Source organism: Ursus americanus, chromosome 21 (assembly GCF_024610735.1).
Source record: "Ursus americanus isolate L20-20 chromosome 21, mUrsAme1.1.p, whole genome shotgun sequence".
Taxonomy (NCBI): Eukaryota; Metazoa; Chordata; class Mammalia; order Carnivora; family Ursidae; genus Ursus; species Ursus americanus.
Window position 1 is genome coordinate 23,811 of NC_142147.1, and position 19,419 is coordinate 43,229.

Sequence of the window (19,419 nt, forward strand, 5' to 3'; positions counted from 1 at the left end):
CCTGACCCTGAAGGCCCATGGCTGCCGCGAGGTGCAGGGACTGGGAGGAAGACCCAGCCAGGGCCCATTCTGGCTCCAAGGCTGCTGCAGGGCCGCTCCCAGCCCACCAGGCGATGTCTGTTTAGAACCGGGGAGAAAACCTTTTCCCTCAATTGTTCTTTTTAAAGATGGTTGCTCAGCATTGACACAGAAAAACATTCGACATAAAACTGGAGCCGTTCGCAGCTGCAAATGACCCACAAATGATCAAAATGCACTGACCACAAAGAAAGGAACTTGTGCCCCAGGCAGGCCTCCTGTGCATGGGGGCAGCTAGGGGCCCTAGACATGCCCGAGCGGGCAGTGCTGGACTCCACAGTTGAGGGGACAGAAGAAGGAATCTGCTCTTATGGCTCCGCTCAGAGAGGCCACCCTGACGGAGACGGGGCGAGCCCCTCATGCGTTCTGGATGTCCTGGTGATTCTTGGGGACTGCCCAAATCTCAGCATCTTCAGGACTGGGGTGGGGGGAGGACAGCCCAGCAGCCTCAGGTTCCATGTGGCCTCCGGGGCTTGGTGGGCTTGTGGTTCAGGTGGCTCTTGTCAGGCCACATGGCCTCCATGCCATTGGCCAGGTCGACCCCCATTGCCTGGTGACAGGCCAATGTCAGTCAGTGAACCTCCACCACTGACCCCCCCCAAAAAGGCCCCCATATAGTAAAAGTTGCCCTGGTGCCTGGGGATGTGGGCCTGGGACTGCGGCCGGCGCGCGTAGCTGAAGTTCTCATTGTCCACCCAGTAGAAACTGGGGTACAAAGTGACAAAGGGGGGGACAGGATCTCCACACCCACATGGTCGCGGAACTTCATGTCCACATCCGCGCACACCAGGTCATCCACCTCACGGAGGAAGCGCTGCTCACAGAAGTGGCTGATCATCACCATGTGCTGCATGGATGCCTCCTGCCAGCACGGGGCACCGCAGACCTCGAGGACCACCACCCTCCAGCCTTCCTGGAGAGGCACACAGGCCCGGCAGCTGGTGGTTCGTGAAGACGTACTAGGTGACCCTGTGTCCGCCATGAGGAGCACCACCCTCCGGCCTTCCCAGAGGGGCACAGGGGCCTGGCAGCTGGTGGTTGGTGAAGACGTACTAGGTGACCCTGTGTCCGCCATGAGGAGCACCACCCTCCAGCCTTCCCGGAGAGGCACACAGGCCCGGCAGCTGGTGGTTCGTGAAGATGTACTAGGTGACCCTGTGTCCACCATGAGGAGCACCACCCTCCGGCCTTCCCAGAGGGGCACAGGGGCCCGGCAGCTGGTGGTTGGTGAAGACGTACTAGGTGACCCTGTGTCCGCCATGAGGAGCACCACCCTCCGGCCTTCCCAGAGGGGCACAGAGGCCCAGCAGCTGGTGGTTGGTGAAGACGTACTAGGTGACCCTGTGTCTGCCATGAGGCACCGCGGACCTTGAGGAGCACCACTTACTGGCCCTCACGGAGGGGCACACGGGTACGGCAGCTGGCTGATCGCTGAAGATGTACTAGGTGACGTTGTGTCCACCATAAGGACCACTGCCCTCCGTCCCTCACAGAGGAGCACAAGGCACAGCAGCCAGCTGGTCAGTGAAGACATACTAGGTGACACTGTGTCCACCATAAGGACCACCGCCCTCCAGCCCTCACAGAGGAGCACACAGGCACAGCAGCCAGCTGGTCAGTGAAGACCTAGTAGGTGACCCTGTGTCCCACCATGAAGTGCTTCTTCGCCGTCTGCAGGACCAGCTCCAGGAAGACCACATAGCTACGGGGACAGGGTGAGAGGAGGGTCACTGCCAGAGGCTGGCAGCAGGACCCTGAAGCTGAGGGCCATAGACCTGTGTACCTTCTTCAAGGCGGCAGGCCCTGGGCTGCTTTAAGCAACAGCCACTCTCCTGGCCTCTCCTAAGTGAGTCTGCCCATGGGGCCTCCCTACCTTCTGCTCCCAGAGATGGGGGCCATCAGCACCCCATCTTACAAAGGGGTGCCTAAGGCTTAAGAGGTTGGAAGCCCATGCAGCCCCACACAGGCTCTAGCATGCTGGAGCCAGGAACACTCCCCCTGTGCTGAGCTCCCGGGCAAACCCCCAGGTCCTGTCCCCACCTGCCAGGAGCAGAGCACCTTGGGCACAGCCCTTGTTTCTATGCCCTACAGTCTGGGTAGAACCAGCAGGGCCGGCCACCGGCCCCATTTTGTTTTGAGTGGGATGTCACCGGCCCCCACAGAGCTGTCTCCACCTCCTGTAGGGTCCTCCCTTCAAGGCTACTGGGCATCCTGCTGACAAGGTCCTCAGTAAACCCCTGGTATTCCTAGGAGGGGTCACCCTCGAACTCCCCCAGGTCAGGAATCAGGTCCAGCCCATGGTCAGGGAAGGGGAAAGAGGACCTCTGGAAGAAGAAGGAGCTTGCTTAGGCCCCAGCCTTGAATCCAAGGGTGTAAGCTTCCAGGTCCAGGTCTACATCTCCCCAGATAAGAAGTTGGGAGTCTTGTCCAACCACCTCACATGGCTGGTCCCCCTTTGAGGGGACTACCTGCTCCCCACCATAGGGACAGCAGCTCCCCCATCATCAGACAAGTGTGGTGAGCCCCTCTGAGACTGATTTTTTTATACAGACACTAAGGCTACATCCTTACACCTGCCCCATCACTGGCAGGTTAGCAAATTGCTCACATCGGGAAGGCGGGCACTATATTTAAATAGAGGACAGGCACATTCAACCAGCAGACATGAGTCAGGTCATCACGGGGCAATTCGGGGCCCAGCCAATGGGGAAACAAGCCAAACATGAAGCAGGGGGAGAGAAGACTGCTCCTGGCAGAGGGCACAGTGAATGCAAAGTCTTGGACTCAGGCCTGAGGCACATGTGGGACAATCATACCTCTGGGTGGCCCACAGAGGGGCAGGCCGTGGTGGGAGGGGTGAGGCTGGAGAGGATGGGCAGGAGGGGAGCAGACCCCAGAGAGGCCCAAATGTTATGTGTCGAAAAGATCAGTCTGGTTACTGGAGGAGAATGGGCTCTGTGCGGAAGAGGACAGGGAGACCCCTAACCCTAACCCAACCATAACCCTAACCCCTAACACCAATGCTAACCACTCATACCAACCCCAATGAAATCATCACAAAATCAGCAAATACATCCCTACACCTGTCTTAAAATAAATGTAAGAAGCCTGATCAGAAAAATTGCAAAACCAAGAGCTCTTAAATATATTGTGCATCGTAAGTGTCTCTTCACAAACATCTCAAAGGTTGTTCAATATAGCGAAACCAAGCAATGTTATACTCCGCAATAAATTTTTAAATAAAAACAAGTGGTCATATTAATTGATGCAGAAAAGGTTCTAACCAAAATCCAATGTCTGTTGCTGATATAAACACTCCTGAAAGCAGGAATAAGGGGTAATCTTTTTCAATAAATCTATAGCAAACACCATGCTCAAGTCTGAAAACTGACAGCTCTACTCTGAAATCAGGAACAAGGACAGGATGCTGGCTTTCACAGAAGGACAGACACTGTATGATTCCACCTGTATGAGGTGTCTAGAGACAGAAAGTTGAACGTGGCTGCAGGGCTGAGAGGAAAGGGGAATGGGGAGTTAGTGTTTCATGCATACAGTCTTCCTCGGGGAGAAAGAAAAGTTCTAGAGAATGGTGTACAACCATGTGAACTCACCTAAGGCCAGAGAACTGTGAACCTGAAATGTTTTAAGTGGTAAATGTTAGTATGTTTAGTCACAGTGAAAACATGAAGGACTGATGCATGTCACCACGTGGACGGACACTGAAAACAGCCCAAGTGACATAAGCCATCCAGACAGGCCACCCAGATTGGAGCCATCTGTGCTCCTAAATCCATCAGGGTTGTGCAAATACGGGAAAGTCTCGGGAGCAGTTCCGGAAGAAAAAAAACTGGATCCGAATGGAGCAGGACATTTCAGACAGTGGGGCAGGTGGCGACAGTTCAAGTGGGCCTGTGGTCTGGATTATAATATGGAAACAGCGGTGATTTCCTCGTTCAGGGCTATGTGGTGGTTCCGCAGGAGCGTGTCCCTGTTCGGGGTAAAACGCACTGAAGTATCCCGTGTGAAGTGGCAAATGTGGTAAAGAAACGACAGCTGGGGAGTCCGAGTGTGGAGATAAAGCGTATTTGTGCCGCTGTGACAGGTTCACTGCACCTTGAAATCACCGCAGCGTCAAGTACTCTTACAAACAACCAGGTCAGCACCAGGTCACAGGAGCAGAGACCACATCAAGCTTCCTGATGGAGGCCAAGTCCTCCCAGACCCGGTTCGCCCACTGCGGAGAGGCCACTCACCAGTGCAGGAGGCCACAGGTTAGCAAGAGACTCATGGGAGGATGACATCGGGGGCCCCTGTGTCTCGGGTGCAAGAGAAGCAGCAGGATATGGAATTCGAATTTTCCACAACGTTCCACCAAAAACCGGTTAGAACTGTGAAAATGCATGAAGGGAAGGCTCAGTCAAGTGGACTAGGGTCGCCAGAAGGGGCGCTGGGCGGGGAAGCCAACCGCTCAGTGTCAATTACACGAACAACTGTCCATTACAGACCCCACATTAGAAGCTTCACAGCAGAGACTGATCAGTCACAGGCCCCAAAGGGGAAGACGCGGTTATACTTCCTCCAAGAAGTCACCACCCCTGCAGCTCAGTGGGTGAGAACCCTCCATCACCCCGAACCCTGCTTTTCTCCAGAACAACCCTCCCAACTTCCTCCTCCTCCTCCATGAAATGCTGAACAGGGGACAGCCCTGCTCTCGGACACCCGTGAGACACCGATGACAGACATCCAGGGAGACGGACAGCCCTGCTCTCAGACACCCGTGAGACACCGCTGACAGACGGACACCTATAAGACACCGACAACAGACGTCAAGGGAGACAGTCAGCCTTGTCCTTGGACACCCCTGAGACACCGACGACAGACATGGAGGGAGGCGGACAGCCCTGTCCTCGGACACCCGGGAGACACCGATGACAGACACCCGGGAGACACCAACGACAGACGTCAAGGGAGACGGACAGCCCTGTCCTTGGACACCCGGGAGACACCGATGACAGACACCCGTGAGACACCAACGACAGACATCAAGGGAGACGGACAGCCCTGTCCTCGGACACCCGTGAGACACCGACGACAGACGTTGAGGGAGACGGTCAGCCCTGCCCTCGGACACCCGGGAGACACTGACGACAGACAGACACCCGGGAGACACCGACGACAGACGTCGAGGGAGACGGACAGCCCTGTCCTTGGACACCCGTGAGACACCGACGACAGACGTGGAGGGAGGCGGACAGCCCTGTCCTCGGACACCCCTGAGACACCGACGACAGACGTGGAGGGAGGCGGACAGCCCTGTCCTCGGACACCCGGGAGACACCGACGACAGACGTCGAGGGAGACAGTCAGCCCTGTCCTCGGACACCCGGAGACACCGACGACAGACGTGGAGGGAGGCGGACAGCCCTGTCCTCGGACACCCCTGAGACACCGACGACAGACGTGGAGGGAGGCGGACAGCCCTGCTCTCAGACACCCGGGAGACACCGACGACAGACGTCGAGAGAGACAGTCAGCCCTGTCCTCGGACACCCGGGAGACACCGAGGACAGACGTCGAGGGAGAGGTCATCCCTGTCCTCGGACACCCGGGAGACACCGACGACAGACGTCGAGGGAGACAGACAGCCCTGTCCTCGGACACCCGGGAGACACCGACAACAGACGGACACCCGTGAGATACGGACGACAGACGTCGAGGGCGGCAGGGGGAGACCGGAAGACACTCTGCGCTCGGGAAGAACCGACGCCGTGAGAACACCTGCTCTCCCCACAGCCGTCTGTCTGCAGAGCGCGCGCCGTCGCTACCGAACCTCCAGACACCGAACCGACAGCCCGGACCGGGTGTGGACGCGGGGCGGACCCTGCGGGGCCGAGGCCGGGGGAGCAGGAGCACCAGGCGGCCAGAGGCTCCCTGACTGCAGACTGCCTGCGGAGCCCCCGGAACCGGATCCGTGTGCGCGTAAACACGGACCCGCGGACCAGCCCAGCGGATCCGGGCCCAGAGAGGGGAGACCCCACAGCCCCGCGCACAGCCCCGCCAGGGACCCCACGGCACCGCACACAAACCACGGAAACCCCACCGTCTACACAGCGCGCCCCTCCTCCGCGGGGTCCTGTGAGCACGGAGCCCTCGGCAGTCCCCGCTCAGGCAGCTTCTCCTCACCTTCTCCTCCCGCGGCGGGTCCTGAGGAGACCCGGGTTCTGTGGGTGTGGACACCGCTCCATGTCCTCCACTGCGGGTCCTGTCGGTGTGGACGCGGAAACACGTCCTCCACTGCGGGTCCTGTCCGCGTGGACGCGGCCCCATGTCCTCCCGAAGTCTCCACAGCGGATCCTGAGGAGGCCAAGCTCCTGTCGGTGTGGACGCGCACCCACGTCCTCCACTGCGGGTCCTGTCGGTGTGGACGCGGAAACACGTCCTCCACTGCGGGTCCTGTCCGCGTGGACGCGGCCCCACGTCCTCCCGAAGTCTCCACAGCGGGTCCTGAGGAGGCCGGGCTCCTGACCGTGGATGAGGCCCCACGTCCTCCCGGGGCCTGGGCGTCAGCACAGAGGGTCCTGAGGACTTGGAACGCCCCTCAGCTCCTGGAAAGCGCATGCCCCGCGGGAGTCGCGGAGTAGGACTCGGGCGCCCCCTGCGGGCGGTGGGGGCGGTGCAGGGCCGGTGCGCTCAGTTCAGTGGAGGCACCTGTCCCTTCTGGAGTCCAGCTGAATCCATTACATTTTGAAAATTCAAACTGAAATGGAGTCCAATTACCCCCGACATCTCCAGAAATAGAAACAATTAATTAGAAACCATACGGAATTAAGTGAAATGCAGGCACAAGCTTTACAACTTACACCAAAATTCATTCAACATTGTAGATGAATTTAAAATGTTAAACTGTCAAAAAGAAAACACAAAAGAAAATCTACATGACCTTGGGTGTGGTGATGAGTTTTAACACAACACCAAACGCCAATCCACAAAAGAAAAAAAACTGATAACATGAACTTCCTAAAATTAGAACTTCTGCTCTGTGAAAGACCTTGCTCAGAAACTAAAAGACAAGCCAAAAACTGGGAGGAAATATTTGCAAAACATATATCTGGTAAAAGATCTGTATTCAAAATATACAAAAAACTATCAGAACTGAACAATAAGGAAACAAACATCTGAACTGATAACGGGTAAGGGTCTGAAAATGCCTGGACAAAGAAGATATGCAGACACAGAATAAGCATACAAAAATATGCTCGACGTCATCATTAGGAAAGAACAAGTGTAAACGACAGTGAGACAGCACTGCACACCCATCCCAAATGCTGAACTCCAGAAACAAGAATACCAACTGCTGGAAGGTGAGGAATGGCAGCAAACGTCCCTTCAGAAGACAGTTTGGCCTTTTTCTCCAAACCTAAATAAGTCTCACGTTAAGGTCCAACAATTGTACTTCTAGTATTTAGACCACTGCTTTGAAAAGCTATTTCCAAACAAAAACATGCAGCTATGCACAGCAGCTCTATTCATAGTGGTTACAAACTTAACGAAGCCAGGATGTCCTTCCGGTAATGAATCCATAAGCAAACTGAGTGCATCCGTGTGAAGGAAGCAGAATATGCCAGGCAACATGTGCCTCTTTGGCACAAGGGTTATTTGGGTGGATTAATTTTAAGAAACAGCACACATGGGAGAATCTCTGACAACTGGGTAAAAGTTGCTGTTTGGTGAGTGAAAGGTACGCTGATAAAGGAAAGCTCCATTGGTAGGCCTGTCTCCCTCTGTATCAGGAACAGAATGACTAAATCTCAAGAAACTCTTACTGAAAGAAAAAGCACAGACTTAAATCTGTGTAACAACCATTCCCTCACTTACTGTGCTCACCTGATAACATCCCTTAACTGGCCTTCCCACCACCTACAATCTTTTGGTCTTTAGTTGAAGATGGCATTTAGAGTGAGGGCTGGGTCACTTCAAGGGGTTACTCTGTTTTCCTGGGTATCTCCCATGAATACAGGACATTTGAATGATATTAAACTTTGACTTGTTTTTCTCCTGTTAATCTATTCAGCAATAAAAAGAAATGAACCATCACCCTCACACAATGACATGGATGAACTTTACACGTATTTTTCTAAGTCAAAGAATCCAGTCTGAAAAAGTTACACACTGAGTGACCCCATTTGTAGGAGATTCTGGAAAAGGCAAAACTAGAGGTGATAAAATGATCAAGGGGTGAATTCCATCATATTTTAATGATTTATACCTGCCATTATTCATTTGCCAAAACTCAAACATTTTGGGGCACCTGGCTGGCTCAGTCGGTGGAGCATGCAACTACTGATCTTGAGGTTGTGAGTTCAAGCCCCATCTGGGTGTGGAGATTACATAAAAAGAAAATCTTTAAAAAACACAAACAAACATGTTTACATCCCCAAGAGTAAATCATAAGCTGCTGAAATAAAGTTACTTAGGATGTGGGAGTGTCACAGGTGGTGTAGAGGCCAAGGGCAGGCTGCCCCAAATCTGCCACTTTGACATATAGATATTTTAAATAGAAGTTACTTAAGAGACAGCCTATGTAAGAGGGACGCTCAAACCCTCCTCTGTCCCCCTGGAAGCAGGAAATCTATCCGCACATGAAGATCTCCCTGTACCAGGAGGTGAAAAGACTTCCTAATCACCAGAGACGGGAAATTTAGAGCCCAGAAGGCTGCATAATCAACCCTTATTACTTTTGACTAACTTACTACCCCAGCCTGAATTCTGTTTAGAATTCCTTACTAATTGAAGCTCCCAAGGTTGTTTTCCTTCTGTGAATTTCTTACAGATTTATTTTCTCTTTGTCCACAAAGTATAAAACCTGCCTGCCTTCGTCATTTAATCATGTGTACTTGATTAAACTTTGTGGGTTTTTTTCCCTCCTGTTAATCTGTTTCATGTCAATGCATAATTCCCAATCCAACTGAAAGAACCTTGAAATGAGCAAAATTTCTTCCGCCCCTTCAGTGGGATACAGAAAATGACAAAGACTCTAACTGTACTGGAAATGTATGAAAAAACGCCCACTGCAGGTTGTATGGCAGAAGATGCTGACCTAAGTAAACTTTGGAAACGAGTGGAATCTGTAGACTAAAGGAAAAAGCTCTTTCCCATCAGGGTGGTAGCTAACAGATCTGAAAACTCCCCATCTGTAATCTGTAATGGGGCAGTGAATTAAATACATGGCAGGTGGTGAGAGCCAGTTTGTCACTGTTGGAGTAGAAAGTTACAGATCAGCCAAGGAAGAATATCACAATACAACCAGGTTGGAGACATCGGCATGAACTCATCTTCGGCTCAGTACGGATACAGACAGCACCACATGGACATCTTTAATTAGGTGTGTTTACATTGGTTGGAACACATGCATGTATTGCCTTCCGTTGTCTGCTGAGCACATTCAGTTCCCACAGGTAAGACTTTAATACATTCTCTAATAAAAGGAGCCAGAGCTCTTCTAAGATATTGCTAATAGTAGGACTGAGACTGTAAATATAGGAGCTAGGATAATCTTGAAGTATCAGAAAGTAAAGAAGTACCAGAGAAAACCCCACAAAGATGGAATGATGTCCACAGAAAACAGGAGACAATGGAAAACACTGGTAAAAAATAAATGATTTGTTAAAAAGAAACCACAGGCCCCAAATGGAGTCACTTAACATTAAGAGACCCAGGTCAGCAAACGAGGTCTTACCACCTAACCCAACTGCAGTTTCACACACCCCCACCTCCAAGTAAACTTTAACCAGTCAACCTGGAATATGTACTGAATGGCCCCTTCTCTTCCCCTTAGGAGGGCAACCCTGCCTTAAACAATGCATTGTTTGCTAACGATTTCCTTTTTTCAATTCCCTGTCTGCTTTTAAAAGCCTTTCCTTCCGTGCAGCTCAAAGGAGGTCCTTTCTATTTGCTAGATGGGATGCTGCCCAATTCATGAATTGTTCAGTAAGGCAATGTGATCTTTTAAATTACTCAGTTGTAATTTTTATTAACAGATTACACAGGTTTTTACAATTGGGGTTGAATAGACCTCTTCTAACAGAATTCCAAATAATAAATATAGACAGACACTCAGCTACCCATTAAGGAGGTGCAGCTGACTCCCTCTCCTAAAGTGTGTGGGCTCCGCACAGTGTCTTCCTGCTCACGAGGACACACCATAGGCACCTGGGAAAGTAACTTCATGGTGGGGAAGCCCGACCAACACAGCCTCAGGTGACCAAGGTTAACACAGACAGTGACAAGTGTTCCTTGCTGTACAGTGATGACAGAGCACTTTACCTCTGTGATCCGCTTCCCTGAAAACCACAACCCCAGTCTAACCATGAGAAAAAAAAGTAAATCCCAATGCAGGTCTATGTACAAAATGCCTGACCAGTCCTTCTCAACACCATCCAGGTCATCAAAACAAGACAAGTCACAGCCAAGCAGAGCCTAAAGAGACATGACGACCACATGTCATGGGGTGCCCTCATGGGATCCTGGAACCAGAAAAGGTAGAACAGAGGGAACCTGGATAAGTATGGACTTCAGTAAATAATAACGTATCAACATTTGTTCATTAATTGTAACAATTCTGACGAAAAATGGGGAGTAGAAATTAAAGGTCAAGTTAGAAAATCCTAATCTATTGGCCAGGAAGCCTAGAGGAAATGGGTGATTTCCTAATAAAAATGCACATTAACAAAATGGCAAGAGGACCAGTTATGTTTAAACCTAACTCTAATTTTCTACCCTAACTCCTAACCGCTACACCTGGACCACAACCCTGACCTTCTCTGCTCATCCTTACCTTCATCTCACCATAACAAACATACTGAAAGAGCTTTATATGCATTACCTGCAATACATTTAAACAGAATTTACATATACAGGTATAACAGTTGTTCCTATGACTGCTACTTGCTTACAAATTTCAGAACTTTGTTAGTTTAAGAAATGTATGTGTTCACCTTGTAATGAAAATAAAACATTGCTAAATGCACATTTAAAAATGTTTCTGTGCATGCTGCTTCCACGTAATTTGATAGGAGTGGTGTTGCATTGACTGAACGCTTTACCACAATGTAATAGAATTAATACCGTGTTAAGAGGCACATGTGTAAACAAGATCTTCAAAACTGCTGCTTTCTGGGAATGTGACAACATTGTTATTGCAATGCATGGATGTATTATGTAAAATGTAACTGACATACGACAGAATATAAAGCAGTGCAAAATTAGATGTTTTCAACACTGCTTTGTTATAATCAAGTTTGGTCTTATCTGTGAGGTTTGGTCTTATCTGTGAGGTCAACTTTAAAAAAATTGACTTTTGAGGTGCCTGGGTGGCACAGTCAGTTAAGCGTCCAACTCTTGGTTTCGGCTCGGGTCAGGATCTCAGGGTGGTGAGATCCAACCCAGTGTCGAGCTCCCCAACAGCCTCCAAACTCAGCAACGGAGTCTGCTCTGGATTCTTTCCCCCTCCCTTTCCCTCCCCCTCTGCTCCTCCACCCCCCGCCATACAAAAAAATAAAATCTCAGAAAGAAAGAAAGAAAGAAAGAAAGAAAGAAAGAAAGAAAGAAAGAAAGAGAAAAGAAAGAAAGAAAAATTAAGTGACTTTTCCAAGGACATGCATCTAATATTTTTGAAAATGGTGAGTGAAGCTCCGGTCTTCTCTTGGATGCTTTTCTGTTACTGACAATGCCTCACCTTCAGCTCCACCATTCCTGAGAAATATGAAATGTAACAACAGTGCTGGGACCAGGTGTCTCTGGAGAAGAACAGTAACCTAGTGACACAGTATATTTTGATGTGTGCAGATTTACGTTCAGATGGAGATTTGGCAGACAATTGGACACTTTGACCCTCACATTCTGGCTGATCAAGGTTTTCTCATTCTAATAAGGAAAGCAAATGGGCCATATATATATATATATATATATATATATATATATATATATATATATATATATATATAACTTAGACATTAATCTGTGTTGAAAATTCACTTGATGGGGCGCCTGGGTGGCTCAGTGGGTTAAGTGTCTGCCTTCAGCTCGGGTCACTAGGATCGAGCCCCACGTCGGGCTCCCTGCTCAGCGCAGAGCCTGCTTCTCCCTCTCCCTCTGCCTGCCTCTCCCCCTGCTTGTGCGTGCTCTCTCTGTCAAATAAATAAATAAAATCTTTAAAAAAAAATTCACTTGAACCATTTCACTAGGTTTCCATTTTTTTATTGGAATATAATACACCCCCACTTATTTTTAAAGTTTTACAATATTCCACACTATGGAATAGTGAACCATAATTTAACAAATTGTCTTCAGCTGAACACTGATTTTAAAAATAAAATCTCTTGCTATTGTAAAAACTGCAGGAAAAAAAATTTAACATACTTCATTTCTTGCACGTGAGGTATAACTGGGTTAAATCTTAAAAATTAGCATTTCTGGGTTGGAAAGTATGTAGATGTGATGAGGGAGCAGAAGGCCAAGCAGAGGCCTACACCCTGCGACCTCCCCCCACCCCCCACTCCCGGGTGGGATAGTGCTGTTCCTGCAGGAAACTCCCAGCCATCTCAATGCTAAGGCCTTGCTGGGGGGAAAAACAACCTGAACTTGACAGGCAAGGCCTCAGGTATCCTGTGAATCTTCTTTAACATATGAAAGTACTTTCTCAACCTCCCTTTTTCCTTACCTCCCCCAATCCCATAGTATAATCAGCCACCCCTCACAATCAGCTCTTTCTGCCCATGGGGTCCTGTCCCCGTGCTTTAATAAACCACCATTTTGCACCAAAGATGCCTCAAGAATTCTTTCTTGGCTGTCAGCTCCGGACTCCACCCCACTGAACCTCACGGAGATTCCACAACCCCATCAGATGTTACAGCTTGAGGGCTATTCTCAAAATGATATTCACAGAGATCGTTCCGATACACCCCTTCTCCCAGCCTTTCAGGACACAGCCTGTTTCCCCAAACCCCCGACAGTGCATCTTTTCCCAAATAATTGGACATTTACTTAATGATCATGTCACTGTATACAGGTGGACCCAAATTCATCAGAATTCTCCAGAAAAATAGAACCACGTATAGCGGTTGTATATATAGTATGTATGTGTGTGTGTGTTTATTCATTCATTCATTCATTCATTCATTCATTCATTTTGGCTGCGAGAGTGTCTGGAGTTTAACTTCATGTTGCAGTGGCCAGGAAGAAGTGGGTTGCTGATCCCAGGACCTCATCCACCCAGATTCTCCACTCTGCACAGTGACGTCAGGGGGTGCTGGGCCCTGACTCACAGTGGGGGCAGTAGAGGCAACTAGGGCGGCTCTCTGGAGGGCAGCTAGGTGGCCAGGGTCACCAGGGCGGCCGCGTATGTGCACAGGCCCCCCTGATGGCAAGGACCCCCAGGAGGAAGGCATGGGGAGATGCAGCCCCTGCCCCCTGGGCGTCCCCCCAGCCCAAGACTTGTTGGTCTATAGAGGTCCTGGGTAGTGGTGACACAAGCAGCCCCTCATCCCACCCAGCTGTCCACATTCCCAGACCCTTCCCCTAGCCCCTCCCACAGCAGCACACCCACGTACGCATGCACAGATTCCAAAACCCGAGTGCAGCTACCGTGGGTCGGGCACAGCTGGGTCCAAGGGAGACCGGGTATCTAATAAAAATACATATATTACTATATGGTACTGTTATACTTCATTTGAGCCTCACGATGACCCAGAGGGGGGAATTTCTCCAATTTTACAGGTGAGGAAAATGAGACACAAGGATTAAATGGCGTGCCCAAACATCTTACGGAGTGTGTGAGACCTAGGATTTGAGCTTGGGTTCTTAACCACAACTCTGGAACACACCTCATTTTTACCCTTCACAGAACCTTCTCTCCACCTTTGTTTCCCCCCAGGCATAGCACCTGTGTTTTGTTTTCTTTCGTTTTAAAGATTGTACTTATTTACGAGAGAGAGCACGCTTGGCAGAGGGAGAGGGAGAAGCAGAAGCAGGTTCCCCGCTCGGTAGAGAGCCCAGGTAGGGCTCCTTGCAGAACCCTGGGATCACGGAGCTGCGGGCAGCCACTTAACTGGTTGAGCCACCCAGCCCTCCCTGTTTGCTTTTGCTTTGAATGCACTTTTCTCTTTTATTTCCAGCCGCCTCCCAGCCCTACCCCCAGACTGACCTTCCAGGCCAGGCAGAAAGCAAGGTGAACTACAGGCCAGAAACAGCACAGCGTGGAGAAGACAGCAGAGCTGAGGTGATCAGGTGGTTGTGGGGGTGGTGATGTGGGAAACAAAAGCAAAAGAAATGTAGCTTAAATAAAATCTCCTTACAGCTTGCAGCTCATGGACGAACACTTGAAACACGCAGAGCATTACCTTCCTCGGGGAACTCAGGGCCGCCTTAGTGCATTCATGTTTTCGTTTTATTGAAAACCAGAAGTAAGGTTGTCTTGGCAGCAGCTGACCCTCAAGGTCCTGAGAGCCTTGCTTCCAGATCCCTTGGGGACTTGCGCTATCCCTAACCCCACTGATTAAAAAATAGGGTCAGTCACTCCTCACAATCCCAGTGCAGCCCTTTCTGCCCCCGGGTCCTGTTCCGGGAGCAGGGAAGGGGCAAAGGTACAGGTTGGGAGAGACCCGAGGCCCCTGACTCCCATGACTAGGCTCTGAAACTATTCCTGGCTGGTGGAGATGCCGAGACAGAGCGGAGCAAGAGACAAGGGTACAACCAACCCTTCTCAAGAATCTCAAGGCCACAAGCTTCCTGGTCAATTTTCCATAAAAGACTGTCCACAAAAGCCCTTAGTGGCAACCCACTCAGGACCCCTCTCACTCCAGAAAGCTTTCTTCTTTCCTTTCTGTTCTCACCTTCACTTAATAAACTTTCACTTCGCTTCACCCTTTTGTGTTGGCAAGATTCATTCCTGGACTCTGTGAGACAAGACCCCTGCACCCCTGTAACACTAGGAGGGAGGAGAGAGGCTGCCCCCATCCCAGTCTGAGTCGCTGTCACCGAATGATGCATCCTCAAGGTCAGGGGGCCCTGGCTTCCCCAGGCCAGTGTTCACAGAGGGAAGAGATGGTGATAGGGACTGCCAACCCCCCAGGGACTGTGCAAAGACTGTCTCTCAAAAGGGAGGCCCCAGCCCAGGCTCAGCAGGCTTCCAGAAGCGGGGCCCACAGCCCACACCCGCCAGCAGAGGCTGTTGGAGCTCTGGAAGACGGGGGCTGTCCATGGCTGAGGAGAGGCTCCCAGAGGGGTTTCTTCCCGTGGCCATAGGTCAGGACCTCCTCGGCCCCTGCACTGACACCTGTCCCCGACAGACCCTGGAGCCCCAGAAGCCCACAGTGATGGAACTCAGTGAGCTCTGCGCTCCCCGGGACCCAGGCCTAGGTACTGGGGGTCTGCACCCTCCACTTGGTTCCCCCATAAGACACATAAAATTAACCATCCCAGTGCCTACTTCTAGATTTTATATTAAATTACACTGATAAGACTATATACTCCTTTGCCTAACCAAACAGTTTAAATATTAAGTTTATAAGAAATGTTATACAGGCTAGCCCACCCATTACTCTTAATTATTTTCAAGTTTCCTTGGTATTCAAGTTTATTTTTACACATAATCTTTTTAACCAGCTTGAAAAATTCCACAAATTAAATTGTTATTTTTATTGGAATACATTAACATATGGAGACCTGATGTATTTATAACATGAGTATTTCTGTTCAAGAGCACATTATGCCTTTCCATGTGCTTCTTTTCTTTCTGTTATTATCCTTTTGAATTTTTCTTATTTCTTGCCAAGTCTTAGTTTGGGGAGTTTTTTTTGAAGGTGTCTTAGTTTTGTTTTAGTTCTGCTATTTAATGGGTCCTTTTACTGCAGTGTATCTTATCCAACAGGAAGAGACCACCTTGCAAGTGCATACTATTTACCAACTTCACTATCCCAGGGGGGGGGGGGAAGGGTGGTTTCCTAGCAACAGCCCAGACAATGAGAGAGGGTCATAGCTCAGCCAATGAGAAGTCACTCCCTTTACTCCAGTGAACTTTTGTTTATAATGGCCTTCCCCAACCCCCTTCACCTCTCTAATGGAGCGGCCATCTCCTTTGTTGTGAGGACTAGCCTGCGGTTTTGCCCTGGTTTACTAGTCCTGGATTGCAGTTCTCTGCTATTCCAGGATAAAGCCATCTCTGCTGGTAAAATAACTAGCAGCTTTACTTTTAAGGGTAACAGTGAGCACTTGAAGAACAAGAAGTTGTCTTTTTAAAGTCTCCTGTTTCTTTGAGCAGTGACGCCAACAACAGAGACCACATAGAGGCTCCAGCACAAGATGGACCAGCAACTATGCACCGACCGGTCGGGAAGAAGCAACACCCCAACACCTGCCACTACACAGACGATCTCACAATTTCTAGAAGCTCCCCACTGTCTCACTGTTCCCTCCACTCCCAAACCACCACCCAGCACTACTCTTGTGGGAACTCGAGAGTTCTGTGGGCCCTTCGTGACGGCAGGGGGAGCAGTCCACTTAGCAGGGCAGCTTTGCCTGGACTCTGGTGGTCCTTCCTCAGTCAGGATTCTAGAGTTAGGAGGAATACTTAGAGTACAAGGAAATCATGTTATGTTTTTGTGATCAAAACTTAGTAAGAGCCAGAAACACTCTTCCCATGTTATCTTCTGAAAGCCAGTAGGTCTTAAACTGGCCCACCTCTGTACTTATATTTGATGCTTTATTTTTATGCAAAATACTTGTATGTTTTTTTCAGGTTTTTTTCTTTGATTTTTTTTTATGTCTTCTTACTTCTGATGACTTTTTTTTAAAATATGGAACACTTCACACATGTGCATGTCATCCTTGAGCAGGAACCATGCTAATCTTCTCTGTATCATTCCACTTTTAGTATATGTGCTACCAAAGCCCATGCTACTTCTGATGACTTTTAGACCTATATTGTTGAAACATGCTTTTGACTCACAAATGCCACTTCTACTTTTAGTTTAAGAATTCTCTGAGTAGGAGCACCTGACTGCTCAGTTAGTTAAGCATTCGTCTTTTGGTTTCAGCTCAGGTCATGATCTGAGGGTGGTGAGATGGAGCCCTGCGTGGATCCCCACCTTGAGCCCCAATCCAGGCTTCTCACTGGGCATGGAGCCTGCTGAAGATTCTCTCTCTCTCTCCCTCTGCCCCTCACCACGGCCCCCCTACCCCGCTCCTGCTCTCTCTCACTCACTCTAAAAAAAATAAAATAAAATAAAAATAAATTTAAAAAAAGAATCCTCCGAGTGGTTTTCTAATGTACTTACTCTTCCATCTGTTGGGTTTAAACCTGGCGTCTATACATTGTATCGTCACACATTACTGTATTACACAGCTGTCCCCTGAATGTAATGCGATACTCACTGTGTACTCAACGGTCATATATAGCTATTGCTAAAGGTGGATTTTACAAAGAAGGGCACAGATGGGCCTAAGAGACCCTTCCAGAGCCTGAAAGTCTGGCAGAACAAAGAATCTTTGTCAGGACGCAGGACGGCCAGGTCCACCCTACAGACCTGCGGTCAGCTCAATGGGCTAGGATCAGCCTGGGCTGCAGGATACTCTGCTCAGTTTCCTGCCCTGCGCCGCCTTCACCAACTTCAGTGTAAAAACTGCCCTACTGCGCCTGCGTGCTGGGGCTTCTTGACAGACACACACTGCGCTCAGAGTAGCCAATCCCCGTGGGGTGGGGCGGGACCGTCCACGGGGGTGGGGTTCTGCCAATGACTGACACACACAGCTGGCCCTAAGCTCCTCCCCATTAAACCCCTTCTGACCGCCAATTGGAGGGGCCACTTTGATTGCAGCGCTGATTGGTGGTTTCTGCCTGACAGGGTCCTACAAGTGGGTATCTCGCCCTCCGCTGCCTGTCACTTCTCACAGGGCGGGAAGCGCGCGCGGACTCCGCGAGGGCGCCAGACCAGGGTGGGCAGTGAGGGAGGCTGGGGAGACTGACGGGAACACGGAGGCCTTTGCCGTGCCCTGTGAAACCCTTCTAGACCCTAACTCTGAAACCTTCAAATCCCACCCGGGAAACCCTAGATCCCCTCAGCCTGGCTGGCTCCAAATCCCCTCAGCCTCAAGGGACACCAAGTCTCGCCGCCTTGAGGGAACCTAATTTCGCTGCCTTGGTGGGACCTCACATCTCGGCGTGAGACCCCAAAGCACCTCAGCTGCAGAAACCTCAAATCCCTTCACCCAGAGAAACACTAAATCCCTCAATACTTAGACCCCAAAATATCCTAACACCAATTGCCCTCAGCCTGAGGCACCCCAAAACCCTCAGCCTGAGACGCCCGAAATGTACCACCCGCAGAGAACAAATTTCCCCAGCCTCAAGAGACCCTGAATACCCTCGGCCTGTGAACTCTTAAATCCCTTCAGCTTCACAGACCCCAAGTAACCTCCATGCCAGAAAACCTCAAGCCCATTAACGAGAGACTCCAAATCTTAGAATGAGAGACCTCAAATTCCCTCAGTCTCAAGATCCCAAATCCTGTCAACCTGAGCATTCTAAATCTCTCCAGCCTGAAAGACCCTAAATCTTGTCCTGAGAGACTGCCAATACCATCAGCCTGAGAAACCCCAAATGTCCTCTGCCTGACACCCCAAATACCCTTGACATGAGACACCCCAACCCCCTCACCCTGAGTGAAACCAAATCCCCTCACCCTGAGATCTCTCTGTCCCTTAGAGATGGAGCCTGTTTATACCCAGATTTTTCCAGAATCCCCAGGGGGACATCCCAAGACACCCTTCTTTGAGAAATACTCACTTCTTCTCCCTGGAACAGAGCTGATAGTCTGTCCCCAGTCCTGGCACTCAGGGACTCCCAGATCTCCTTGGTGCTCTTCTGGCCTTGCACCTCAGGACTCCCATCAAGCACCCACAGCCACATCCCTCGAGGGGCCTTTGCCGCCTTTCCTCAGATGGGCCGAGCTGCAGTGGAATAAAAGAAACAAAATCTAGCTCACGTTAGGATGGCCTGTCATTGCCAGTAGAGATTCTTCCATCCCATCAATAGCCCCATCTCCCCTGCATCTTTTAATTCTCTCGGGGGTCCCCACATCTTCTTGCTCTGACACCCCATCCAAACAGAGAAGACAGACATGGCTCTGGGCAGTGGTCTGAGCTGTCACCCCTCTCAGCACCTTCTTCTTCCACAGGTGCCTTAGCCTGGGGGCAGAGAGACTCATGAGGACATCGCCAGCCTCAGAGTCAGAGCAGAGCCTGCCTGGAGGTCCCAGCACCATAAGCCTCAACACGTCCCCAGAGGAG

The 19,419-nt window shown here is 50.2% G+C and overlaps 1 non-coding gene and 2 pseudogenes across 1 annotated transcript; all 3 read right to left on the reverse strand.

Annotated features, from left to right (window-relative positions):
* Positions 1-320: 320 nt before the first annotated feature.
* LOC123776639 (histo-blood group ABO system transferase 2-like) lies at positions 321-6,696 on the reverse strand (annotated as a pseudogene).
* A 6,724-nt stretch (positions 6,697-13,420) lies between these two features.
* Positions 13,421-15,334, reverse strand: LOC148108196 (transmembrane protein 91-like; annotated as a pseudogene).
* A 1,588-nt stretch (positions 15,335-16,922) lies between these two features.
* On the reverse strand, positions 16,923-17,025 carry LOC123776688 (U6 spliceosomal RNA). Its single transcript, XR_006775448.1, has one exon. It is a non-coding gene; the product is annotated as a U6 spliceosomal RNA (small nuclear RNA).
* Between the last annotated feature and the right edge of the window lie 2,394 nt (positions 17,026-19,419).